Consider the following 26,147-nt stretch of genomic DNA (forward strand, 5'->3'; position numbering starts at 1 on the left):
TCATGGAAAAACTACTGATTTTGTTCACAAAACTCTGTCTTCTTATTTAATTTGTTAAATACCAGGAATTCACAAAAGAGAGTCTTAAAAGCATTCAACTTCATGAGGTGATATGAGTGGAAAAATGACAGTTTAATGATTGAATGTTTTGTTTTGTTTATATCCCATTTGGTCAGTGCTTATTATAACTTTTTTTTTCCCCGCCACTCCACATCTGTACTGTTGGAAAATAAAAATGTTTCGTCTAGGTCTTTCAATGGTAGTCAAAACAACTGTTGTACCACATTGTTTAGTTTTATCTGCAAACTGCAAACGGTCAGATACATCAAGTTTTAGTTTTTTACATTGTTGTGACGTGCATACAATTATATATATGTTTTTTTTTATTATTATTATTTGAAGAGTTTTAGTCATTGATATTGTTTGCTTTGATCATGGAACATTTTTTATTATATTTTCACTCTTATAATGTTTTATTTACTTTCTCATTCATATATGTTTTATGATCCGGGTCAATAATTGAAATGCATGTACAGGTTAATCCTTTTACTTTATTATTATTATTTCTTTTTTGAGGAGAGATATAAATTTACTCTTGCATGTTTATTCAACGTTTTTTTTTAATTTCTCAAAATATATGGTCCTGTATAGGGTTAATGTATATGGATGGCTTTTTTTAATTGCTGATTATACCGTCAGATATGACGCTTTTACTTTTTTTTCTCTTCTTTTCTTAAGGTAATTCAATTTCTAAGTTTTCTTTTTTTTCATTAAGAAATAATTATTAGCCAACTGCTGTTAACCTGCACACTTGGGAAGGGCTGGCTTTTGATTTGAAGCCCTTTCCTTTGTTATCTTGTGCACTTGCGCGCTCTTTTTGTTTGCTTTTCAATTGTTTTTTTTTCTTGTTCTGTTTTGTACCAATTTTTGATGATCTTAAATCATTTATACAAGTATGTTTTTGATGAGTTGCAGCTTTTATTTACAGTGATGTTGAAAGGTATTGTTTCATGCTGGCAGTCATATTGTTCTGTTTTTAGTTTTAATCCACATTTGGATTTAATTTACTTGAAATTAGTTATTTTTAAATCAGAGTAATGGCGCTAAAATTAATAACCTTTAATTGTAGGGGTTTACAAGATTATGTTAAAAGGCGAAAAATTTTTCATTATTTAAGGTCCCTTGATGCCGATATAGTTTTCCTCCAAGAGACTCACTCTTCTAAAATTGACGAAACTTCTTGGAAGCAGCAGTGGGGGGAAAAGATTTGGTTTTCAAGTTACAATTCAAATAGTAGAGGAGTAGCTATTTTAATTCGCAATTGTGTATCCGTTACTTTCAATTCTATGTACAATGATCCTAATGGTAGATATTTAATAATTTCTGCAAGTATAAATGATGTATCTTTGATTTTAATTAACGTGTATGGTCCAAACAATGATGATCCTGAGTTTTTTCTTGAGGTGTTTAGTAGATTAGACCAATTTGATTTTTCTTCAATAATATGTGCTGGTGATTTTAACTTAGTTTTGGGATCTTTAGATTATCAAGGAAGCAAAGAAATGCATTCTAACGTAAGAGCGAGGAATATATTATTAACTTTAATTGAGGAATTTAATTTATGTGACATTTGGCGTAGTTTTTATGAAAATTTGAAGCAGTATTCCAGACACCAAAGAAATCCTAAAGTTTTATCAAGGCTTGATTTTATTCTTGTTTCAGATAATTTTATTGCAAATTGTTTACAATCTAAGATAATCCCGGGCATTCAATCTGACCATTCAGCTGTTATGTTAAATTTTAAAGGAATTCAGCCAGTAAGGGGTAAATCCTTTTGGAAACTTAATTGTCAATATTTACACAATGATTCAGATTTTATTAAGATTATTAAGGAAAAAATAGAAGAATTTAAAGTTATCCATACAAATTCTAACTGCAATCCCAATATTTTATGGGATACTTTAAAATGTACGATAACAGGATCATGTTTAGAATACTGTGCTAGAAAAAAGAAAGAAAAACACTTTGCAAAAAAAAAGTTGTTGAAAGATGTAGAAGAAATTGATAAGAAATTGGGTAATGATATGAATAATGAAGACCTTCTTACTGAAAAAGAGGTGTTAGTTCAAGCATTAGATGATATTCTGCAGGAAGAAACTAAAGGTCTCATAATTCGTTCTCGATTAAGATGGGCTGAGGAAGGAGAAAAAAGTTCAAGGTATTTTTGTAATTTAGAGAAAAGAATGGGAGAAAAGAAGACTATTTTTACATTAAAAGATGAGAATGAAAATAATATTGTAAATCAACAACATACTCGATCAAATGCACTTTTTTATCAGAATTTGTATAAAGATGAACACAATAGTAGTCAAGGTATTGTAATTGACAATTTTCTTGAATCCATAGAGGCTCCAAATTTGAATGAAGTTGATTTTTTTTTTTTTGATAAACCAATTTCGAAACAAGAATTATATGAGACTGTTATTTCCATGAAACACAATAAATCACCCGGCTTTGATGGTCTGCCTGTGGAGTTTTATATTGTATTTTGGAAGGACATATCAGATATGCTTTTGAGTTCTTTTAATTTTTCTTTACAAAATGGTTTAATGTCCTCTTCCCAAAGAAATGGAATAATTACTTTAATTCCCAAAAAAAGATAAAGATAGTAATTATTTAAAAAATTACAGACCCATATCTCTTTTAACAGTTGATTATAAAATTTTAGCTAAAACTTTTGCAAACCGGCTTAAAAGATGTTTGTCATATTTAATTCATTCAGATCAGTCTGGTTTTTTAAAAGGAAGAAATATTGGAAATAACGTTCGTTTAATTACTGATATAATTGAATATACAAAATTAAACAATATTCCAGGTGCGATCCTCCTCCTTGATATTCAAAAGGCCTTTGATAGTGTCTCACACAATTTTCTTTTCTGTGTTCTTGAAAAATTTAACTTTAGTGAGAAGTTTATTAATTGGATCAAAGTTTTTTATTCCGAACGAAAAAGTTATGTTACTAATTATGGTAATTTGACTAGACCTATTGATATGAAAAGAGGTATTTTCCAAGGGTGTCCCATATCCCCTTACTTATTTTTATTAGTAATTGAATGTATGGCCCTTGCTATTAGACAAAATTCTAACATTAAAGGAATCCCTGTTAAAGATGTGGATTTAAAAATTTCTTTATTGGCTGACGATTCAACCTGTTTTATTGATGGTTCAGAGAATTCATTTCGAGCTTTGTTTGACACTTGATTTTTTCTCAGACAGTTCTGGATGTAAACTTAATATATCCAAATCAAAAGCAATATGGATTGGTTCAAAAGAGGGTTGTCCATCTCACCCATTTTCTGAAAATGGTTTGAAGTGGAATAAGCTCACTTTTAAGACATTAGGCATTCATTTTTCCTTGAATACAAAACAATTATATGATTTGAATCATAAAGTAAAACTTAAATCTATTGAAAGCATTTTAAATTGCTGGCGTGCAAGAAATTTATCTCTTGTCGGGAAGATCTGTGTGATAAAGACCCTATTGCTGCCACAGCTTCTTTATTTTTTTTCAGTACTTTGTATTAAACTACCCAAATCTTTTTTCAAACGATTGAACACTTTATTGTTCAAATTTATTTGGAATAATGGCTGCGATAGGGTCAAAAGACAGCTCATGTGTAATGATTTTTGTTCTGGTGGTTTACGCATGATTGATCCATATATTTTTTCTCTGGCTCAAAAAAATGTTATGGGTAAAACTGTTGCTAGATGAAAATTATGAAAGTGTATGGAAGATTATTGAAATTTCTGTTTTAAATGAATTTAGTGTAAAGAAGGAAGTATTATGGCAAGCACATGCCCCTGTAAGTGTTCTGGATAAATTGTTCTTATCTCAATTAGCTGAATCACTCCAAACATGGTATTTATTTAGAGAAAAGTTTGTTCAACTAGAATGGGATACCCCATTCTCATCCATTGGTGGTTGTCAATGTATTTGGTATAATAGAAATATTAATTCAAAATCAAAACAGTACTTCCTTTATCAAGATTGGATGGATAAAGGAATTATTTTCATTTCTGATTTATTGAACCCTCCCCATCCTGGCAGTAAGTTATTTGAAGAATTGGTTTTAGATTTTGATATAAGTTCACGGGATAGGAGGAAGTATAATTTTTTGATCAAAAATATTCCGGAAGATTGGTTGGTTTTATCGGATTTAACTCCAAGTATTATATTGGATAAAATGAAAGTAAAACTTCTTAGTATTAAGAAAATTCCTCGATATGCTTATGGTATATTATTAGAAACTTGTATCCCCCAAAGACAGATGATATTTTGGGAAAATTGTCCTGATCCCGATCAGGAGAAATGGGAAAAAATTCATACAAATAATTTTGGATCAACCATTATCACCCGTATTCGTTCTTTTTATTTTAAATTATTTCATAGAGCGATAGCTCTAAATGAGTTTTTATACAAAATTAAAAGGAAGGATTCACCAAACTGTGCTTTTTGCAATATTGCCCCAGAAACTTACATACATTTGTTCGTTGAGTGTTCCGTGGTCAAGCCTGTTTGGGAAAAAACTATTAAGGTCATTAAAGAGAAGTCAAAACAAACTTTAAACCCTACTGTTTTTGAAAAAATGTACGGTTTTGACAATGATAAATTTCTTACATTTTTGTTTCTTTTACTTAAATATTATATTTATATATGTAAGTTCCAAAATAAATCACCATCTTTTGAGGGCTATAAAGTATATATTGCAAGTAATAAAGAGATAGAATATAGTATTGCCAAAAAGAAAAACAAGTTAGCGCTTCACTTTAGGAAATGGAAGTTCTCTTTATGACTTCTTAATTAAGAACATTTGTTGTTGTTTTTGCTTTTCTTCCTCACTGCTTGTAAAAGTGTAGTAACCTTAAATGACATTGTTTTTTACATGTATATATTTACGTATTCTAAGAACTGAGTTTGTAAAGTTCAAGAGGACTGCCATTATTATAAGGTGACTAATAATTGTTCATCGCTGTATAGGTTGTATCATGTTATCTAAATCGTCGTTGTGTGCATGTATCATACTATGTGATTAGTTTTATGCTGAAATGTACGCTGTACACGTGTTTTGTTTTGTATACATAGCAGGGTTGAGGCTTGTTCAAATGATGTTTTGTAAAACTTCAGGGAGAGTTTCCGCGATTTTCGCCGGTTTCATGTTTTACTTCTCTCCAGGGGATGTTTTGTCTGTCTCGCTCCTACCCGAGAGCGGGGGCGGCTCCATGTAATACAAAGAGTTGGTGTTAATATTTTAGTGTGTGTCTCTGTGTCTGTTTGTCTGTGTGTATGTAGGTTAGTGTGTATGTGAGTTAGTGTAAGTATGTGTGTCTATTTAATGTATGTGTGTGTGAATGGGTGGGTGTGGGTGTGTTTATTTGTTTCAAACAATATACAAACTACAACAAAGTTAAAAGCAAGTCATATTAAGATGAAGATGGAGTCGGGCCCCGACGGGGAAGTTGTGAGACTGATCAATGGTTACTTTGTTGGTTTAATTGTTTGCGGACCCTGTGGGAGCTGGAAGTTTGTTAGACGGATTCTCTTTCGATTTTAAAGTTTGTTTGTTTGTTTGTTTTTCGCCAAGCCTCAACTCTTTTTCCTCCACCTCTCTCTCCCTTCCCCTCTGACAGAATGCGATCTCTTAAATCGTTTTGAAAATATATGTATTAGTGCAACTGGTAATCTTATGGATTTGTATTTTTTTTCTGTCGGAGGGGGGGGGGGCGTATAAGCTGCATTTATTGTTACTATCATTTATTTATTTATCTACTTTTTTTTCATTCATGCGTGATTTCGCTCATAAATTTGTCTAATCATTTGTAATATTTTGTATATACATGTATCATGATTTTGTTGATTCAATAAAACATGAAAAAAAATAAAATTAAAAAAAATTAAAAAAAAAAAACCTATACAATTACAAACTGAACCAAGTATAATGATCTGAGACTGAAAAGAATAAAATAGCCAAGAAGCTCAACAAATTCAAGTTTGCTGTCTTACCGTGGGCCTACATGCCATCATAATACAATTTTAGGAGCAGGTAAGAAAATGTGAAATATTAGCCAAAAAGCTTTGTCGAAAGTTCTAGGTGTTACAAAAATAATAAATCCCACTTTTGCTCTTTAATACAATGGAGTTCCAAAACTATATAGTACTACAATCTCAGAGCGTACCTGATCATTTTTTCCCCTACCAGGCCCCAGCAGTATCCATCCTGCATAAGTCTGCATCCTATTCAATACCAGAGTTTACTGGTCTATCCTGCCAGATAAGTAATACTTGGGTGTAAACAACGTCCTCGCCGGGCGTTTTACGCGTGGCGGGCGCGCCACGCGTAAATTGTGGCAGCCAATTTTGCGCCACGCGTAAATTGTGGCGACCAATTTTGCGCCACGCGTAAATTTGGACTACCACGCGTAATTTTCAGAGTTTTTGTTATCTTCCTTCCCCTTTTTGTAATGTTTCCCATTAAAAAAAAAAAAAAAAAAAATCTTTCGCAGTTTCCTTCGAACGCATGCTCGACAGTTACTTGCTCGGCGCTCGCTTCAGCGGCAAGATCGTCAATCGTGTGCGATGTACCCGCATCGCACGCGGTCCATTACCGATTCCACTTTGCTTGCCAGCATACGCAGGTGCACAGTGAGCGCAGTATTATACATGTACCACGTTCACCGAGATTCCGGTGCAGAAAATTTACGAGCGCTTCTCTCCGATCACTGTGAGTTGCCACTGTTACTACACGTGTACGCGCGCAATCCCCGGAGCAGCAGATCGCAGTCGCCATGCATGTGCGAGTGATCCAGCAACCAAAGCTGCCAATGTTTGGAAGCACAAACTAGTATTGTACTCAGCAGCTCTAAAATTCGTATTTTCTTTTCATACGTTTGAACCTCCTTTTTTTCGGATGTTTGCCTTTACTTTTGGAAATGAACAGCGGTATCAAACAATCGGCTCAGTAAGATGCTAAAATTAATATCGGATGACCTCTTTGACGTTCAGAAATGAATAACAATAATACTCAACTCCGTACGATGATAAAAACAAATGTATGATGTTTGCTCTTATGTTCGAAAGTAGATAGCACTAACATTCAGCTCCGGAAGATGCTAAAATAAATGTCGAATGTTTGCTTTGACGTTCGGAAATGAATAACAATAATATTCAACTCCGTACGATGATGAAATAAATGCCGGATGTTTGCTTTTATACGTTCAAAAGTAAATAGCAATAACATTCAGCTCCGGAAGATGCTAAAATAAATGTCGAATGATCCCTTTGACGTTCGGAAATGAATAGCAATGATATTTAACTCCGTATGATGATTAAATAAATGTCGGGTGTTTGCTTTCACTTTCGAAAGTAAATAGCAATAACATTCGGATCCGGAAGATGCCAAAATAAATGCCAGATGACTGCTTTTACGTTTGGAAGTGAATAGCAGTAACATTTGGCTCTGTACAATGCTGAAATAATTGTCAGATGATTCATTTCACTTTCGGATGCGGGCAACAGTAACATTCGGCTCCGTACGATAATAAAATGAAATAATGTCGGATGTTGGCTTTTAAATTTGGAAATGAATATAACGGAAATATTCTGCTCCGTACATGCTAAGATAAATAACAGATTGTTGCTTTTACATTTGGAAATGATTAACGGTATCAATTGGCTCAGTTAGACGCTAAAATAAATAACGGATGTTTCCTTTCACGCTCGGAACTGAATAAGGATAACATTCTGCTCTGTAAGAAGCTAAAATGAATGTCGGTTGTTTGCTTTTACATTTGAAAATGATTAACGGTATGACATTCGGCTCTGTAAGGTGCTAAAATACTGGTAAGTGTTGGATGATTGCTTTTACAATCAGAAATGAATAACGGTAACTTTCGGCTATTTACAATGCTAAAACAAATGTCGGATGTTTACATGTTAATGTCTACAAAATAATGCTCCCACTTTCTCATTTCAAACGTAAGTTTTGACCACCTAAATAGGCATCAACTTTTATAACAATCTATAAACCTATATTAAATCTTAGAACTCAGAATAAGCCATACGTTTTTATATTTAGGCTTTTTTTTTTATATTTTATTTGATTTTAAACATCATCATTTTCCTAAGTATTCCAGTTTCTTTTCCCATGATTGAAATCAGACTGTCTGCCATAACGATGATTGCTAAATGTCTCGCTGTGTGTGGATGTGCCGATGTGCGAGACACGTGCCATGTGCTCTTGCCTTGTTTGAGGCTACTTCAAGTTCAATGAATCGAATGCGCCGCAGCTGCGCTTTATGGCTTGATTGCGATAACAGTTTACATTCGATACGAAGAAATCGTCATGTCTTGTACACGAACAAAAACAAAACCAAACAAAAACAAGCAAGCAAACAGACAAGACATAACAAAACAAGAAACAAACGAATGTTGATAGCCAAATCATCTCCGTATATAGTGGACCGTCACAGTTCATAGGTGAAATTCTTTCACACTTTGAAAAGTAATACACAGTTTTAATGAGCCTGAAATTGTCGTTATTTTACTGTCTAATCGGGTAGTGGCTGCATATCACATGCTCGTAGTGAATTTCTGTCTGCAATCGAGACGTGTCCTTTCATAAATATTGTCTTTCTGTGATTCAATAAATCGAGTGATTAATCAATCCCTTTCTATAGTTCAGGAACATCTAAAATAATCAAGTATACACTATTATCCCGGATTATGATCGACTGTTCGATGCTTCTGTACTATGGGCCAAAAGAAAGACTAAATTAATAGAATCATGATCCTTGTAATGATTCCTTTAATTCTATTCTCGAGCTAGTTCTTCGATCGATATTTCCAGACCATTTACACTCTGTTTATGAATTCTAATGCGCGCTTTCTTTCGTCTGGCACCTGCGTCTAGCACCTGGTTTTGTGGAAATTTCTGCAAGGGGGGGGGGGGGAGGATGTCAAGAGTCTTCGATCCGAAGAGACTGCATGCTTACACAGTCTTTCGCTTCTATTTGTTGTCGTATTTCCCCCTTATTCTTTGCTGGCAATCAACAGTTAGATTTAACTTTACGAAGGTTGCTAGCACGTGGTTCTTTTTGTTGTGAGGGAGACATGTACATAATTTTTATTTTCATCATTCATTGGAGGGGAAATACAGCAAAAGAGGGAGACAAGAAATAAGACGAAGACGTATGCATGTTCTCCTAAATTGCGTGATCTTTGAAGTATACTATAATATGATGGAAAAATAGACGAAAGAATAAAATGTGATGCAAACCTACACTTTATTACTTGATAAGTACTAACGATTATAAGCGAAATCATAATTTCGGACTCTATGAATGCCACATTTTAGTGACACAAAGCGTTGATATGGTGTGATGTCACGGACTCTGCGATCAGTTCGTTCCACTCATACTTTCTTCTTTTAAATTCTTTTCTTCTTTTTTTCTTTTCTCTTAAATTTCGCGATTCTTGAATGATAAAATAGAAGAAACTCTAGATAAGTCACATTCTCAGCGACGCAGAAAGCTTTGATAAAATGCAGCTTTCATACAGCGGGATGCCGGGCTTCTGTTATCTTGTTGCACCGATATTTTCTTCAAATCAGTGTAATCCTTGAAATAAAAAAAAGAACTTAATATAGCGCAAAAGAAAGTATGAAAGCAATGCAAACCCTCACTTTATTAAGCAATGTTAAGTGATAAGAATCCACAATATCGTCATAACAGAATCGATAATTTCGGAGATATTTTTGAAGTCACATTTAGTGCGAGGCCGCTGACTCTGCGCTCAGTTCGTTCCACTAATACTTTCTTCTTTTAATCTTTTCTAGCTGTTATTTTTTCTTCTAAATTGCGCCACTCTTGACATAAAAAACACAAAGGAAATTATATAAATGCGATTGAAATATATGCTTTAGTTACGTGATAAATATCAACAATCATGTCATGAAAGAATAGAATTTCGGACACTTAAGTCACTTCACAGAGACGTTTAGTTGAACTTAATGCAGAGTTGATAGAGCATGGATGCTGCTTCGTTACGACAGTTGCACTAGTTTTTTCTTCTTCATCATCTTCGTTTTCTTTCCACATTCTTCTAAATAGCGTGATTTTTTAAGAACAGAACAAAAAAAAATGAGACGAAAGGAAATAGTGCACAGATGCAAACCTTCACTTTAGTTACATGATGAATAACAACAATTATGTCATTGTATGATGAAAGATAACATAATTTCGGACACTGGAGGTCACATTTTCAGCACCGCAAAGTTAAGCTATAAACGCAGCTTTGATACCGCGATGCCGTTTTGTTATACTTCCATCAATATTTTCTTCTTTTTCTTTTCTTTTTCAAAACTTCTTCCTTTGCTCATTTTTTCTTCTTAATCGTGTGAGACTTGAAATAGAGAAAGAAACGGACAAAAATAAAGGATGAAAGCGATGCAAACTTGCACTGTATTACGTGACAAGTATCAACAATCTTGCATTAAAGGAAAGATAATTACACTACGACTTTTAGTCACATTTTCAGCAACGCAAAGTTAACGTATAAACGCAGCTTTTATGGTGGGTTGACGCTTCGTTATAGGCTAGTAGCACCAATATTTTCTTCCTTTTTCTTGTTTTCTTCAAATTAGTGCAATCCTTAAGATTAAAAAGAAACGCAAAACAAAGTGTAAAAAACAAAATGATGCAAACCGATACTTTATTAAGTTATCTTTATTAAGTTATAATATATTATCCATTATTGTCATAAAAGAAAAGATGATTTCGCAGACTATAAGTCACATTTTCAGCGACGCAGAGCTAAGCTAAACGCAGCGTTGCAGTGTGATACCGGTCCGTTAGAAAAATAAAAAGAAAGTATGACTGAAGTGATATACAGGTACCCATGTCTGAAATAAATGAATAAAAAAATCAATCATCTTACCGTTATTCAGAGTTCTAAGATTTAGCAAATAAGCTTATAGATTGCTATTAAAGTTGATGGATTTAGGTGATCAAAACTTACGTTTGAAATGAGAAAGTGGGATCATTTGCAGACATTTGTAAACATCCGACATTTGTTTTAGCATTGTAAAGAGCCGAAAGTTACTGTTATTCATTTCTGATTGTAGAAGCAATCATCAAACATTTACTAATATTTTAGCACCTTACGGAGCTGAATTATACCGTAAATTACTTTTAAATTTAAAAGCAAACAACCGACATTCATTTTAGCACCTTACGGAGCTTCATGAATGTTATCCTTATTCAGTTCCGAACGTGAAAGCGAACATCCGCTATTTATTTTAGCATCTAACTGAGCCGATTGATACCGTTAATCATTTCCAAATGTAAAAGCAACAATCTGTTATTTATTTTAGCATCGTACGGAGCAGAATATTAACGTTATTCATTTCCAAATTTAAAAGCAAACATCCGACATTATTTTATTATCGTACGGAGCCGAATGTTACTGCTGTCCACTTCCGAAAGTGAAATGAATCATCTGGAAATTATTTTAGCATCGTACGGAGCCGAATGCTATACTATTTTTCATTTTTGAACGTCAAGGCATGACATCAGATATTTACTTGTATCATCAAACGCAGCTGAACGTTACTGTTATTCATTTCGAAATTTAAAAGCAAACATCCGACAGTTATTTTAGCATCGTATGGAGCAGAATATTACTGCTATTCACTTCCGAACGTAAAAGCACTCATCTGACATTTATTGTAGCTTCTTCCGGAGCTGAATTTTATTGTTATTTATCCCTTCGAACGTAAAAACAAATTTCCGGCATTCATTTTATCATCGTACGGAGTTGAATACTATTGTTATTCATTTCCGAACGTCAAAGCAAACATCAAACATTAAATTTACCACCGAACGCAACTAAATGTTACTGTTATTCGTTTCGAAATTTAAAAGCAAACATCCGACAGTTATCTTAGCATCGTATGGAGCCGATTGTTACCGCTGTTCATTTCCGAACGTAAAAGCACTTATCTGACATTTATTTAGCATCTTCCGGAGCTGAAAGTTATTGTTATTTACTTTCGTACATAAAAGCAAACACCAGACATTTATTTCATCATCGTACGGAGTCCAATAGTATTGTTATTCATTTCTGAACGTCAAAGGGATCATTCGACATTTATTTTAGTATCTTCCGGATCTAAATTTTATTGTTATTTACTTTCGAACGTAAAAACAAACTTCCGGCATTCATTTTATCATCGTACGGAGTTGAATACTATTGTTATTCATTTCCGAATGTCAAAGCAAACATCAAACATTAAATTTACCATCGAACGCAACTAAATGTTACTGTTATTCATTTCGAAATTTAAAAGCAAACATCCGACAGTTATCTTAGCATGGTATGGAGCCGATTGTTACCGCTGTTCATTTCCAAAAGCAAAGGCAAACATCCGACATTTATTTTATTATCGTACGGAGCCGAATGTTACTGCTGTCCACTTCCGAAAGTGACATGAATCGCCTGTAAATTATTTTAGCATCGTACGGAGCCGAATGTTATACTATTTTTGATTTTTGAACGTCAGGGCAGACATCAGATATTTACTTTATCATCAAACGCAGCTGAACGTTACTATTATTCATATCGAAATTTGAAAGCAAACATCCGACAATTGTTTTAGCATCGTATGGAGCAGAATATTACTGCTATTCACTTCCAAACGTAGAAGAACTCATCTGACATTTATTTTAGCATCTTCCGGAGCTGAAAGTTATTGTTATTTACTGTCGAACGTAAGAGCAAACATCAGACATTGATTTCATCATCGTACGGAGTCCAATAGTATTGTTATTCATTTCCGAACATCAAAGGGATCATTCGACATTTATTTTAATATCTTCCGGAGCTAAATTGTATTGTTATTTACTTTCGAACGTAAAAACAAACTTCCGGCATTCATTTTATTATCGTACGGAGTTGAATACTATTGTATTCATTTCTGAATGTCAAAGCAAACATCAAACATTGAATTTACCATCGAACGCAACTAAATGTTACTGTTATTCATTTCGAAATTTAAAAGCAAACATCCGACAGTTATCTTGGCATCGTATGGAGCCGATTGTTACCGCTGTTAATTTCCAAAAGCAAAGGCAAACATCCGACTTTTTTGGTGACCCCGGGCCACTGTTAGTGTCGAGCCCTGCATATATAAGATCTGTTACAAACGGAGGGATGATTTCGGACACTTTGAGTACCATTTTTTTTTAGCTACGAAGCTGTAACGTTATAACGCAGCGTCGACAGTGCGATATCGCACCAATTTTGTCCCTTTCTCTCTCTCTTTTTGTTTTTGCATGCTTCTCGCGCACGCACATGTCGGTGTGTAAGCGCCGTTTCTTTCCCCGACGACCCGACCACGTGTTCAGTTTGAGCCACCACGCGTAAATATTTCAAACTACCTCACGGCACTTTTCCGCCACGCGTACTTCATTTTCTTAAAAGAAAGAAAGAACATACATTGTACATAATACTAATAGTGGGGCAGATATGTGAAAAAGATGCTCACATCCGGCGGAAAGTATGAAATTTTGCATATAGCGGTATTTTAAGGCGCTGATTTCAAAAATTGCCGGATCCAAGAGATCTGGCCGCGGGGTCGGCCGCCAGTTTGAATTCCAATATGGCCGCCGTCAAAGATCCCTATCTTCAGTTCTGAATGACATTAGCCATTGGAATTTGATATATTAAAGCATGGTGATATGATGACTTCAATAATAGACTTATTTGATATGTCTGACAAGCTGCACGGCAGCCAATTTGAATTTTTATACATATTTACCATGTTGGAGTGTTGAAAATCTCTGTCTCGGGTTTGTAAATTAGGCTGCCTGATTGAGCGCGCGTTTGTAACTGATAGAGTGCGCGCTGCTGTATTTACATTGTGACGTCAGTGAAAGGTGCATTATGCTTCCTTTTTGCTGCACTTTTTGACATGCCCGTGAATGTTAGTCATGATGTTTGTCTTCGTAGCCACATTGGAATTCAAAATAGAAGGCATTGCGTTTGTCAGACACATCACATCAGTTAATATTTTAACTCAGTATGTTAAAATACTTGTTTACACCTAATTTCAGGGTCACTCACCACTGAGAAATCGAGATAGGGATTTTGAATATTTCGTCGCGAGGCGGCCATATTGGAATTCAAAATGGCAGCCATTCGATGTTTGTCAGACACTCCAAATCGATCTGTCATCAAATTCAATGTGTCAAAACGCTCATGTGTACCAAATTTTGGTGCCACAGGTCATTCAGAACTGAAGATAGGGATCTTTGAATTTGTTTTGTGATGGCGGCCATGTTGGAATTCAAAATGGCGGCCGACCCCGTGGTTAGATCTTTTGGATCCGGCAATATTTGAAATCAGCGCCCCAAAATACCACTATATGCAAAATTTCATACTTTCCGCCGGATGTGAGCATTTCGACCAATTTTTGCTACATATCTGCCCTACTATAATGTAAAATTAATTTCAGGGCCAATAGTATTCACTGTTAGTAGCAAGGTGCAGTCTGTGACAATTCAATGATAAAGTGATAAGTTAGTTTGCTACATAGATATACTTCACAATGTAATTTATTATTGCTTTACTAATAGAACTTTGCAGTCTCTTACTGAACACTTTGAGATAAAGCGAATACATCAGAAGAGAAAGTAAATTTTGGTGGCCAGATATAAATGTTTAGTGGCACTGGTCTACTGCTAATAAATTCATTACACAGCAGCCACATCACCGGGTCATCATCATAGGACATACTATAAAAAAAAAAAATTATATTAGGACAATCAATGTTAGACTTGAAGAAGGATAGTGAATGGTTAAAATCTTGATTATCTTTTGAATCCAGGCATCATTTTTTTTTCTGAAACGTTACCGCCCCATAAGTGTGTAATAAATGAAGTTTTACAAGGTGACAATGCAGTCAGTGGGTATTGTTCACAAAGAAATATGTAAACAATATATAGTCGGTGGGTTTATTCACCAAAAAAAAAAATGAATAAAGAACATGAAAACTATCTGCTACTTTCGTTACAAAGTTATATTCCATTCATTTCAGTATAACAGTATTTCTTCAAATTCATGAAATTCTTCCGTCGAGATGTTTTTATTGCAAGTGATTGACAAATTGCCCTAGTTCGACGTAAATAATTATCTATATAAATCATGACATTTACATAAACATTTATATCGATGTAGGGCAATTTGTCAATCGGTTACACTAGTATTTCTGTTAGCAATTATAGTACATTGAATAAATACCACTTTGAAAACAGACCATCATAGTACAATATAGTAAATCATTCGAGTACACAAAAAGGTGACATTTTCACATATTAAAACTCGTATTATTTCACAAATGTTGCATGTTCGTATTATAAAATTAAGGAGCAGTGTCCCAACATAATGAAGTGTCAACCGAGCCACATGATGATAATTGCCAACGCTACAGCATATGTGTGTGTGTTTGTGTTTTGTTTTGTTGGTTTTTTTTTTTATTCAGTATCAATTAAATTAATAACGTTGATGCAGGGGGATAGACAGACAAACAGAGCAAAATGACAACTGCAAACTGCACTAGATTGGAATACATATTATTGAGTCATCCTGGGAAAAAAAAAATCAGAACAAAAATAAAAGACAAAAAAAATCAGAACAAAAAAAAAAAGAGCCAAGCAACCCCTTTTCCTTGGCATCGCATTGGCTGGCGGTAGCTCACCAGCACAGCCCAGTACACGACGACGTTGCATTGCAGCAAAACACAGTTGAGTTGTGAGTCAAATAAGTTGCTCCCTCTCTAGCTCTCAGCTCAAAGTTCAAGACTTTGGATAGGAAAATGCCAAATGACTACTGCATAGAATTTACTCACGCGAGAAAATTGGGAAGTGCAGCAAATGACGCCTTTTCCTCCAATTTCAACCACCCGCCCGTATCCGTATCGACGTTTACGGAGTGGCCGGCTGCTCCCTCTGCCGTTCGGCTCGCCGAGTGAGCACGGCGCTGCTAACTCAGCTCTGCCACTGTGTACGTGTGTGTGAGCGAGCTGCAGTGGCGAGACCAGTGCGGTGTGGATACGGCAAAGATGAAAGCATGCGAACAAATATCAAACATTTCACCAAACATGCGCAAAATTAAACTCCCTCGAAGATGAAATTAGCTGAAGGTACCCTGAATACACCTTCATACATCATAAAATTGATAGTTCTACAGAAATTTTTTGACAAAACGCGACTAAAAATTAGTGGGCCGAGTTAGCCCACCGCGCAGTAATGAACGTGCGCCTATGGGGATCGCGAACCGCGATAAAAATGTCTGAAATTTCATTTTTACGTCGTATCCCCCGAAAGTTGGAAAATATTCTTTAAAGAAACCACTGAACACAATTTCATAAAAGATTACGGTAGAAAAGACGTCATAAAGACAAAATAAACTCAAACACAGACAAGCGCTCACGATCACTATCGATACCGACGGGTGGGACAACTCGGCCCACCTTCGACGGGTGTAACGAGTTGTCCCGTGGGCCGAGTTAGCCCGGATCCGTTTAATCAAGGAGGATCAGCTCCAAGACAGCTGCAGTGTATGTCGATTCAAATACAGAGCGAGAGACTTGAGAAGTACAGTAAACAGTATTGCATGAGCAGCATCCAAAACAGCACCATGGCAAAAATCAGCCTTCACCCCATGACAATCCCCATGCACACTCTGAAGAAAATTTGTTGTTGTTGTTGAGTTTTTTGGCGTTTTTCAGTCAGACTTGACTATTTACGCCAGACAAGTGCACATCACTAAACTTTATAGTGACCTGACACTAGGTCAGGCACACACACACTCATGACCGGTGTACTTTCGTAACACATGACCTATGCCTACAGTACAGTACACACTCCAGTGCACACTCCAGTGCACAGTTCTGGACTGATCCATTACAGTGAGAGGGGTGCTCTAGGCAATTTTGTGACATATAGTAACCCTCCACCAAGATTGAAACGTCCCAGTTTCAAATTGTCTGAAAACGTCACAAAATTCACAGAACGTTATTTTTTTTCCAAAGAAAACAAACCAACTCTGAGGTACGACTGACCAACACACGTATGGCAACTAAGGCATCAAGTATAACATACAAAAATATACCTTCTCACGTAGCGTATAACATATAGAAATATTTCTTGTCACACACTAATGTTTGGCAAAAACTTGTTTTAGCACTGAAAAAGGTATCAAAACTTTAAAATACGTATGGCACTTCCATACATTGAATCTTGAAACACCCTGTATCACTTGGCACAAAAATATAGGAATGTGAATACAAATATAAAAATTTCTTCATAAAAGTCATGTTCACACCTGAGGAACTTGCAGCAATTAAACTCCAGATGTTATACATTTGTAATACAAAACAAAATCATGTCTCGTTAATGGTAACAACGCACAACTGTCAAATCGTTCTGGGCCCTGTTTTATCAAAAGATGAATTTAACATTAAGTCAAGATAATCTATGATTAGCTTCTCATATTAATTCTAAGTCCACTTAATCTATGATTAACTTCCAAGTTAACTTGAAGTCCATTTTATCAAGACATCCACAGTTGGGAAAAAAAAGTAACTTCCTCCAAAATCAACATAGTTTTCTCAACCGCTCCAAATCCATGATTAACTTAACAGTTGATAAATATTAACTTTAAAAAAACAGTCTTTGTAGACTCAATTGTAAGGCAATTCACAAAAGAAAGATGACTGTCACACTTTCCTAGTCTAGCTGGGGTCTTGTCACAAATGCTTGTCCGTTAAATGCTCACTTTCTCTAACATTTAGTTGCGTTTCTTTCATGTAATTATGGTCTTTTCCTTGCATGAAATTCACGATCATCTTGATTATGTGCAGAGTTACCAAGTCTCACGCATTCTGAGTGAGACTCAAGCATTGCTTGAGTCTATCCTATCCTTTTATCCTATCCTTTAATCCTATCCTTTTAGTCCACTCTATCCTTTTATTTGCATTGCATTGCTTATGCGACTGCTGCACGCAAACACCCTAGACAGCAGTCTCAAACCCAGCCTGCGCGCCCGGCGCCTCGGCCCGCCAATCAAGCCATCGCCAGCAAGGGCAAGTAACCGAGTACGGTACTGTAACTGGAACCGCGTCTGTGTGCAATGCATATCTTGCCAAAGAACCCATATGCGAGGAAACCAGTGATTTCTGACGTGCGTAGTGTAGGCCTACGTAGAGTTAGTTCGTCAATAGACATTATAAAATGGGTTCAAGAATGTAGCCAATTGGAAGCGCTGAAATGAGTCACGTGTGCGTGCATTATTTTTTACGATCATGCACGGCCTGACATCACAGTGTTTACACTAGCAGTGCGCACTCAATCAGTTGTTAAAAGTGCGTCACGCGCTACTATACGCGCTGTCAATTCTAACTTCTAGTTCGGGCTGCCAGCCGGCCTTTCTTGTGCATAACATGTGGCGTACGTAGGCCTATACTCTTATACGTACAGTACTTATATGTGCGGGATTTCCGAGTGCGACATGCGTGTTTGGGACGAACATCTTCGGACATCTTGACTTTTAAACGAGTGCTACATGTAGCTGACTGGTATTGACCCACAAAGGTACGTGAAAAATGCTGTTAGGTTTCGACCCATTTTATAACACAAATGATGCACAGGATTATTTCGTGGCGTTAGTGAAGGTGCGGCGCACTCGTGTATGTTGCACCATTGTCAATACTCCCGAGTGCGCCGCACCTTCACTAACACACTCTACACTGTAAAAACATCGGTGTTAGATTTAACACCACGGGTGTTAAATCTAACACCGATCAAACTTCAATAGAGGACCACACCCACAGGTGTTAAAAATGCATTGTGATGGTGTTGAAAAGTGTTCACCTGACACTTCGTAGTGTTAATTTGACACTGTACCTGATGTTATTTTGACACTGTACTGGTGTTAATTAAAAAATGACACCACATGGTGTTGATTTGATATTTGTTGGTGTTAATATCAATGGTTTAACACCCGTCCAGCTTCAATAAGAGACCACACCAGCTGGTGTTACTTTGGTGTAAATTTGTTTTCACATTTTTTCAAAAATCTAGTATTTTAATGTAAAATTCTTGATCGTCTTGTTTAAATTAAAAATCAACAAGAAGTGCAGTTACTAATAAACTCTTCAAAAAACAGTTTAAAATTTGGAAATGACACCCGGAGGTGTTAATTTAACACCATAAATGAGCACCGAAAAATTTAACACCTGCTCGGTGTTCACTATTTAACACCGGACTTTTTGCAGTGTATCCTGTGCATCATTTACATACTAATTAAGAGTTTAGTAGGCCTATACAGAAAATAAAGAGTTTAATTCTATAGCACCAAGTAAGACAGTAACTTGAGATCTAAGTTAGGCTAACCAGTGATAGGCCTAACGTCAGGCCTAAGTAACGTTCAGCGAGTCGTCAACCTACTTTCTTCAATACAACGCAAAACGGCGTATTTTGCGGTTCTGTTGCAACGTGGCCACGGCAAACATGTTTTTGTTGTTTGTTTTGCTTAATGTATTGTATTGTTTTTAAGTAGACAGTACCGGAAACCAGCCTCGTCCTGTGTTTTTTGTTTTGACTAAATCATGGTGATCACCTATAACTATAATCGGCTGTTAAGTCTCTTCGTAAAACGGAATCTTGCAGTTGATTTAAAGTTACAGCGGACTTCAAGTTGGATAAAGTTAGCGTTGATTTCACAATCAACGCTAACTTTATCTTGATAAAACAGGGCCCTGGTACAGAAAGACAACAGTTAAAGTGCGCAGAAATAGTTGAAGAAAAAGGGGGAAATGTGAGGCAGAACCTGTACGAATAGTCGAAAAGGAAAAAGCAAAAGTGACAGGCGATAGAGAGGGAAAGTAGAGAAGGGTAAGTAAAGACATAACATGAACACTTTCAATCTTCCAGTAATCACCAGAAACAAAATGTTTAAAATATATGTACACACCTTTTCTAAGTCCAACAACAATGAACGTAAAGACAAAGGTTACAAGATAATCAAGTACTTGCCCAGAAAGCGCTGACAAGATTCTCCAACAGTATTATCAACAAACAGACTTAACCATAATAAACATACACCTGGCATGTAAAAATCTAAGTTTAAATCCGGTTCTCTTTGTTTCTCTTAAAACACACATGTAACATATAAACCTTTTTTTATGCACCTGTTCATATATATGTCAGCCACACTTCTCCTTTGGCAAACCTGCTTTGGCATAAGCTTTATACACAACCCACAGACAATAAATGTACCTTTATGTGTACACTAATACATGAACACATAGAAGAGAATGAAAGTCTGTATAAAAATACATGTATACTTTAGCGTGAACACAAAATATAATACTGTTAAGGCAGTTATCATCTGCATTCGATCTGTGTCCTTTGTAGATGTAAACACAAATTCATATGATTGGCAAAACTCTTTCTTTGTTAGTGCAAAGAGAAATCATATAAACCGAACTTTTAGTAAAGTATTCTTTTACCATGTGTCAAAATAAAGCATAACAAAAGCATGACTTGACAAAGCAGAAATGTTCTCGAATGCTGGCGTACCATATTTACAATATTTACAACATATCAACCTATCAATGCATATAACCTGTAACAGAAAAGGTAAAGAGACAGAGAGGGGGAGGGGTAGGGAGAGAGAGAGAGAGTGCAAGCAAGAGATAGAGGGGGAGAATAGGTAAGGTTAGAAACAGCTACAGAAAAGAAACTAGACTCGGAATTTGTCAACACTGACAAATTAGGTGATCCGATTTTTTTTTCATCAATGATTCGAGTCCTAATCGCAATAGGCATGACCATATAGGTTCCATCTGCATGTGTTTAGAGACATTGGCCGTGTGATATTTGGATTCTCATTTAGAAAAGAGAGTCAGGTCTACCATCTTTGGTACCAAATTCGGTGTACACTATAACGAAGATACAGAATGAAGTATATTTGACCATTGACACAACTTTGCACAGCTAAGATGGCGTCTGAGAAAAAAGTGGTTATTTTGTGAAATGATACTTGTAACATGGTCTTTGCGTGTGCAAAATATGGAAAAGATAAGACATGTATTCACCAAGATACAGGTTGAAACATTTATGACCTTTGACTCTAATTTACATACCCAAGATGGTGTCTGATCAAGTAGTTATTATTTTATGAAATAATGTACGTGACATGAACTAAACATGTGCAAAATATGGGGGTGATAGGGGCTGTTTTTCTTGAGTTATTGCAAAGAAAGTTGCAGAAAGAAAGAAATATCTCAATACATAGAAGATAAGTTTGATTTCAACCAAGATTTTTGACGTGATCTCGGCGTCGTATGAAAAAAATGGAAGTGTATTAACGATAGCGCAAAGTCTCAGCTACAACATATTAAAATCTGGGAGGAATTCACCGAAGAGTAAGTGAGCTAGTGCTCGATAAAGACCGTCATGTCAATTTTCATTTCCAGAAAAATTTCCTCCCATAGAGATAACACGTAAACTGGTCAAATTTGACAAGGTTACATTATATCCATTTTTACGAGGTGAAGACATCATCCGATTAAAACTTTGATCGAACAAAACTTAAAGAGTATTAAATTGGCTACAACATACTAAAATCTGGAAGGAATTCACCGAAGGGTAAGTGAGCTAGTCGTCGATAAAGATAATAATGTCAATTTTCACATCTAGAAAAATTCCCTCCCATAGAGATAAGACGTCATAACGAAGATACAGGAAGAAGTACATACGACCTTTGACCCCACTTTGCACAGACAAGATGGCATCTGAGCAAAAAGTGGTTATGTTGTGAAATGATTCTTGTAACATGGTCTTTGCGTGTGCAAAATATGGGAAAGATAGAACATGTATTCACCAAGATACAGGATAAAACATTTATGACCTTTGACCCTAATTAACATACCCAAGATGGTGTCCGATCAAGTAGTTGTTATTTTATGAAATAATGTACGCGACATGAACTAAACATGTGCAAAATATGGGGGTGATAAGGGCTGTTTTTCTTGAGTTATTGCAAAGAAAGTTGTAGAAAGAAAGAAATATCTCGATATTATACATCGAAGATAAGCTTTAATTTCAGCCAGAATTTTGAACGTGATCCTTACATCGTATGAAACAACGGAGGACACTTACCCGATAGCGCAAAGTATCAGCTACAACATATTAAAATCTGGGAGAAATTCACGAAGGGGTAAGTGAGCTAGTGCTCAATAAAGACAATCGTGTCAATTTTCACATCTAGAAAAATTCCCTCCCATAGAGATAACACGTCATATCGAAGATGCAGAAAGAAGTACATATGACCTTTGACCCCACTTTGCACACCCAAGATGGCATCTGAGCAAAAAGTGGTTATTTTGTGAAATGATCCTTGTAACATGGTCTTTATGTGTGCAAAATATGGGAAAGATATAACATGTATATACCAAGATACAGGATGAAACGTTTATGACCTTTGACCCTAATTTACATACCCAAGATGGCGTCTGATCAAGTAGTTGTTGTTTTATGAAATAATGTTCGTGACATGAACTAAACATGTGCAAAATATGGTGGTGATAGGGTATGTTTTTCTTGAGTTATTGCACATAAAGTTGCAAAAAGAAAGAAATATTTCAATACATAAGATAAACTTTAATTTCAAGTAAGTTTTTTTTACGTGATCCCGATATCGTATGAAAAAAACGAAGGGCACATCACGATAGCCAAAAGTCTCAGCTACAACATATCAAAATCTTTGAGAAATTCCCCGAAGCATAAGTGAGCTAGTGCTCGATAAAGATAGTCATGTCAATTTTCATTTCCATAAAAACTGCACTCCCATAGAGATTACACGTAAATTGGTCAAATTTGACAAGGTTACTTTCAATCCATTTTTACGAGGTGATGCCATCATCCAATCAAAATTATGTTTGTACACTAATGAAAGAACATGTCATAAGCTACAACATATTGAAATTTGGGTGAAAATTGGCAAAGGATAAGTGAGATACGCTCGAGTAAACTTGAAATTTGATGACGTCATTTTGAAAATTTACTTTTTTTACTTTATTAAGAAATTTGATATCTTTTAATCATTTTGTCAGCACAGCCAACCCATGGAATGACATGTACAACTCATCAGCTTTCAGAATATGTCAAGAAAATGGAGGGTCAACGTTCTTCCTGACGAGTAAAACCCGATTTAAAATTGGCGTTTTCTTGGCATAGTTGCACTGTGTATCCCCATTGACGCGCGCGCGGAATTTTGAATTTGACGGGCCCGTATGACGTCATATTGGGTCGGATCGACTTGAAACTTGGTAGAAATATTCCTTGACATTTTGGACATCCGATCCGGGTGAAAAAACTGAAAATTTCTATTGCATATGAGCTGTGTGTGCGAATATGTGCGCGCGCGGACGCGTCCGTCCAATTTTTTCAATTTTTCAAAAAATGCTCCAAATGGTCTGAAACGTGTGCAAAAAAAAATTGAGCTCGATTTGAGCATACAAATATTTCAACGCGCACGTATGCGCGCGTTTTGAGATAAAAATGAATTTTGAGAATATGAATAGAATTCACTTGACTGGAAATATATGTGACGTAAATTTCATTGAAGAATTCCATTCTATTGAGATATGCATGAAAATGTGTTTTCATATAATGACGTCATAGTGACGTCACGGTCGACTGATCACTATGATTTTACTATCGCTGTCGTCTTTGCGACATGATACATATATGGTATAAGTTTGACATTGAGAGGCAATGCACTTTCTGAGCTAACCTCTGCACAAATTTTGTCCAGAAATAAAGAAGATTAAAAAGAAGAACAAAGAATCAGTACAGATACAGAAGGTGATCCGAGAGGATACTCGGATCACCTAAGAAGAAGAACCACCAACAAAGAATCTGTACAGATACAGACGGTGATCCCACAGGATACTCGGATCACCTAATGAAGCTAAGTCTTGATTACTTTAGCCGAGTTTTTCGACGTGCTTTTGACGTAGTATGAAAAAACGGAGGACCCAGTACGATAGCACAAAGTCTCAGCTACAACATATTTAAATTTTGGAGAAATTCACTGAAGGGTGGGTGAGCTAGTGCTCGATAAAGAGAATCATGTCAATTTTCACATCTAGAAAAATTCCCTCCCGTAGAGGTAACACGTCATAATAAGATAAAGAAAGAAGTACATATGACCTTTGACGCCATTTTGCACAGACAAGATGGCATCTGAGCAAAAAAAGTGGTTATTTTGTGAAATGATTCTTGTAACATGGTCTTTACGTGTGCAGAATATGGGAAAGCTAGGACAGGTATTTACCAAGATACAGGATGAAACATTTATGACCTTTGACCCTAATTTACATACCCAAGATGGCGTCTGATCAAGTAGTTGTTATTTTATGAAATAATGTACGTGACATGAATTAAGCATCTGCAAAATATGGTGTTGATAGAGTATGTTTTTCTTGAGTTATTGCAAAGAAAGTTGCAGAAAGAAAGAAATATTTCAATACATCGAAGATAAGCTTTAATTTCAACCAAGTTTATTGACGTGATCCCGATATCGTATGAAAAAACGAAAGGCACATTCACGATAGCCAAAAGTCTCAGCTACAACATATTAAAATCTGGGAGAAATTCACCGAAGCATAAGTGAGCTAGTGCTCGAGAAAGATAGTCATGTCAACTTTCATTTCCAGAAAAACTGCACTCCCATAGAGATAACACGTAAACTGGTCAAATTCGACAAGGTTACTTTCAATCCATTTTTACGAGGTCATGCTGTCATTCAATCAAAATTGTTTTATTACATAACTGATAGAGCATTAAATTAGCTACAGCATACTGAAATCTGGGTGAAAATTGGCCAAGGATAAGTGAGATACGCTCGTGTAAGCTTGAAATTTGATGACGTCATTTTGAAAATGTACTTTTTTTACTTCATTAAGAAATTTGATATCTTTTCATCATTTTTCCAGCATCGCCAACCCATGGAATGACATGTACAACTCATCAGCTTTCAAAATATGTAAAGGAAATGGGGGGTCATCGTCCATCCTGGCGAGTAAATTCGGATTTAAAATTGGCGGTTTTTTGGCATTGTTGCACTGTATATCGCCATTGACGCGCGCGCGGAATTTCAAATTTGACGGGCCCGTATGACGTCATATTGAATGGGATTGACTTGAAACTTGGTAGAAATATTCCTTGACATTTTAGGCATCCGATAAGTGTAAAAAAACGGGAAATTTCCATTGCATATGAGCTGTGTGTGCGAATATGTGCGCGCGCGTACGCGTCCGTCCAATTTTTTCATTTTTTCAAAAAATGCTCCAAATGGTCTGAAACGTGTGCAAAAAAAATTTGAGCTCGATTTGAGCATATAAATATTTCAACGCGCGCGTACGCGCACGTTTTAAGATAAAATATGAATTTTGAGAATATGAGTAGAATGCGCATAACTTGAAATATATGTGACGTAAATTTCATTGAAAAATTCCATTTCATTAATGAGATATGATTGAGAATGTGTTTTCATATAATGACGTCATAGTGACGTCACGGTCGACTGATCACTTTGATTTTAGTTCGATTGCCGTCTTTGGGAGACGATACATATATGGTATAATTTTGAAATTGATAGGAGGAGCACTTTCTGAGCTAATCGATACACAACTTTTGAGGAGAAATAAAGAAGAAGAAAAACAAAGAATCCGTACAGATACAGAAGGTGATCTGAGAGGATACTCGGATCACCTACCTAGAACCGGAATTTGTCAACACTGACAAATTAGGTGATCCAATTTCTTCGAAAATCAATGATTTGAGTCCTGATCCCAATAGGCATGACCATACCGGTTTCATTTGTGTCGAGGAGACATTGGCCGTGTGATGTTTGGATTCTCATTTAGAAAAGGAAGTCAGACTTGCCATCTTTGGTACCGAATTCCGTATCCACTAACGAAGATACAGAATGAAGTATATTTGACCTTTGACCCCACTTTGCA

The 26,147-nt window shown here is 35.9% G+C and overlaps 1 pseudogene; it reads left to right on the plus strand.

Annotated features, from left to right (window-relative positions):
* The first annotated feature begins 2,914 nt into the window (after nt 1-2,914).
* On the plus strand, nt 2,915-4,853 carry LOC139725043 (uncharacterized; annotated as a pseudogene).
* Nucleotides 4,854-26,147: the final 21,294 nt, after the last annotated feature.

This window comes from Diadema antillarum, unplaced genomic scaffold (genome assembly GCF_040938485.1).
Source record: "Diadema antillarum isolate AM-2024a unplaced genomic scaffold, OU_Dant_1.0 seq00000013_RagTag, whole genome shotgun sequence".
In the NCBI taxonomy this organism is placed as follows: domain Eukaryota; kingdom Metazoa; phylum Echinodermata; class Echinoidea; order Diadematoida; family Diadematidae; genus Diadema; species Diadema antillarum.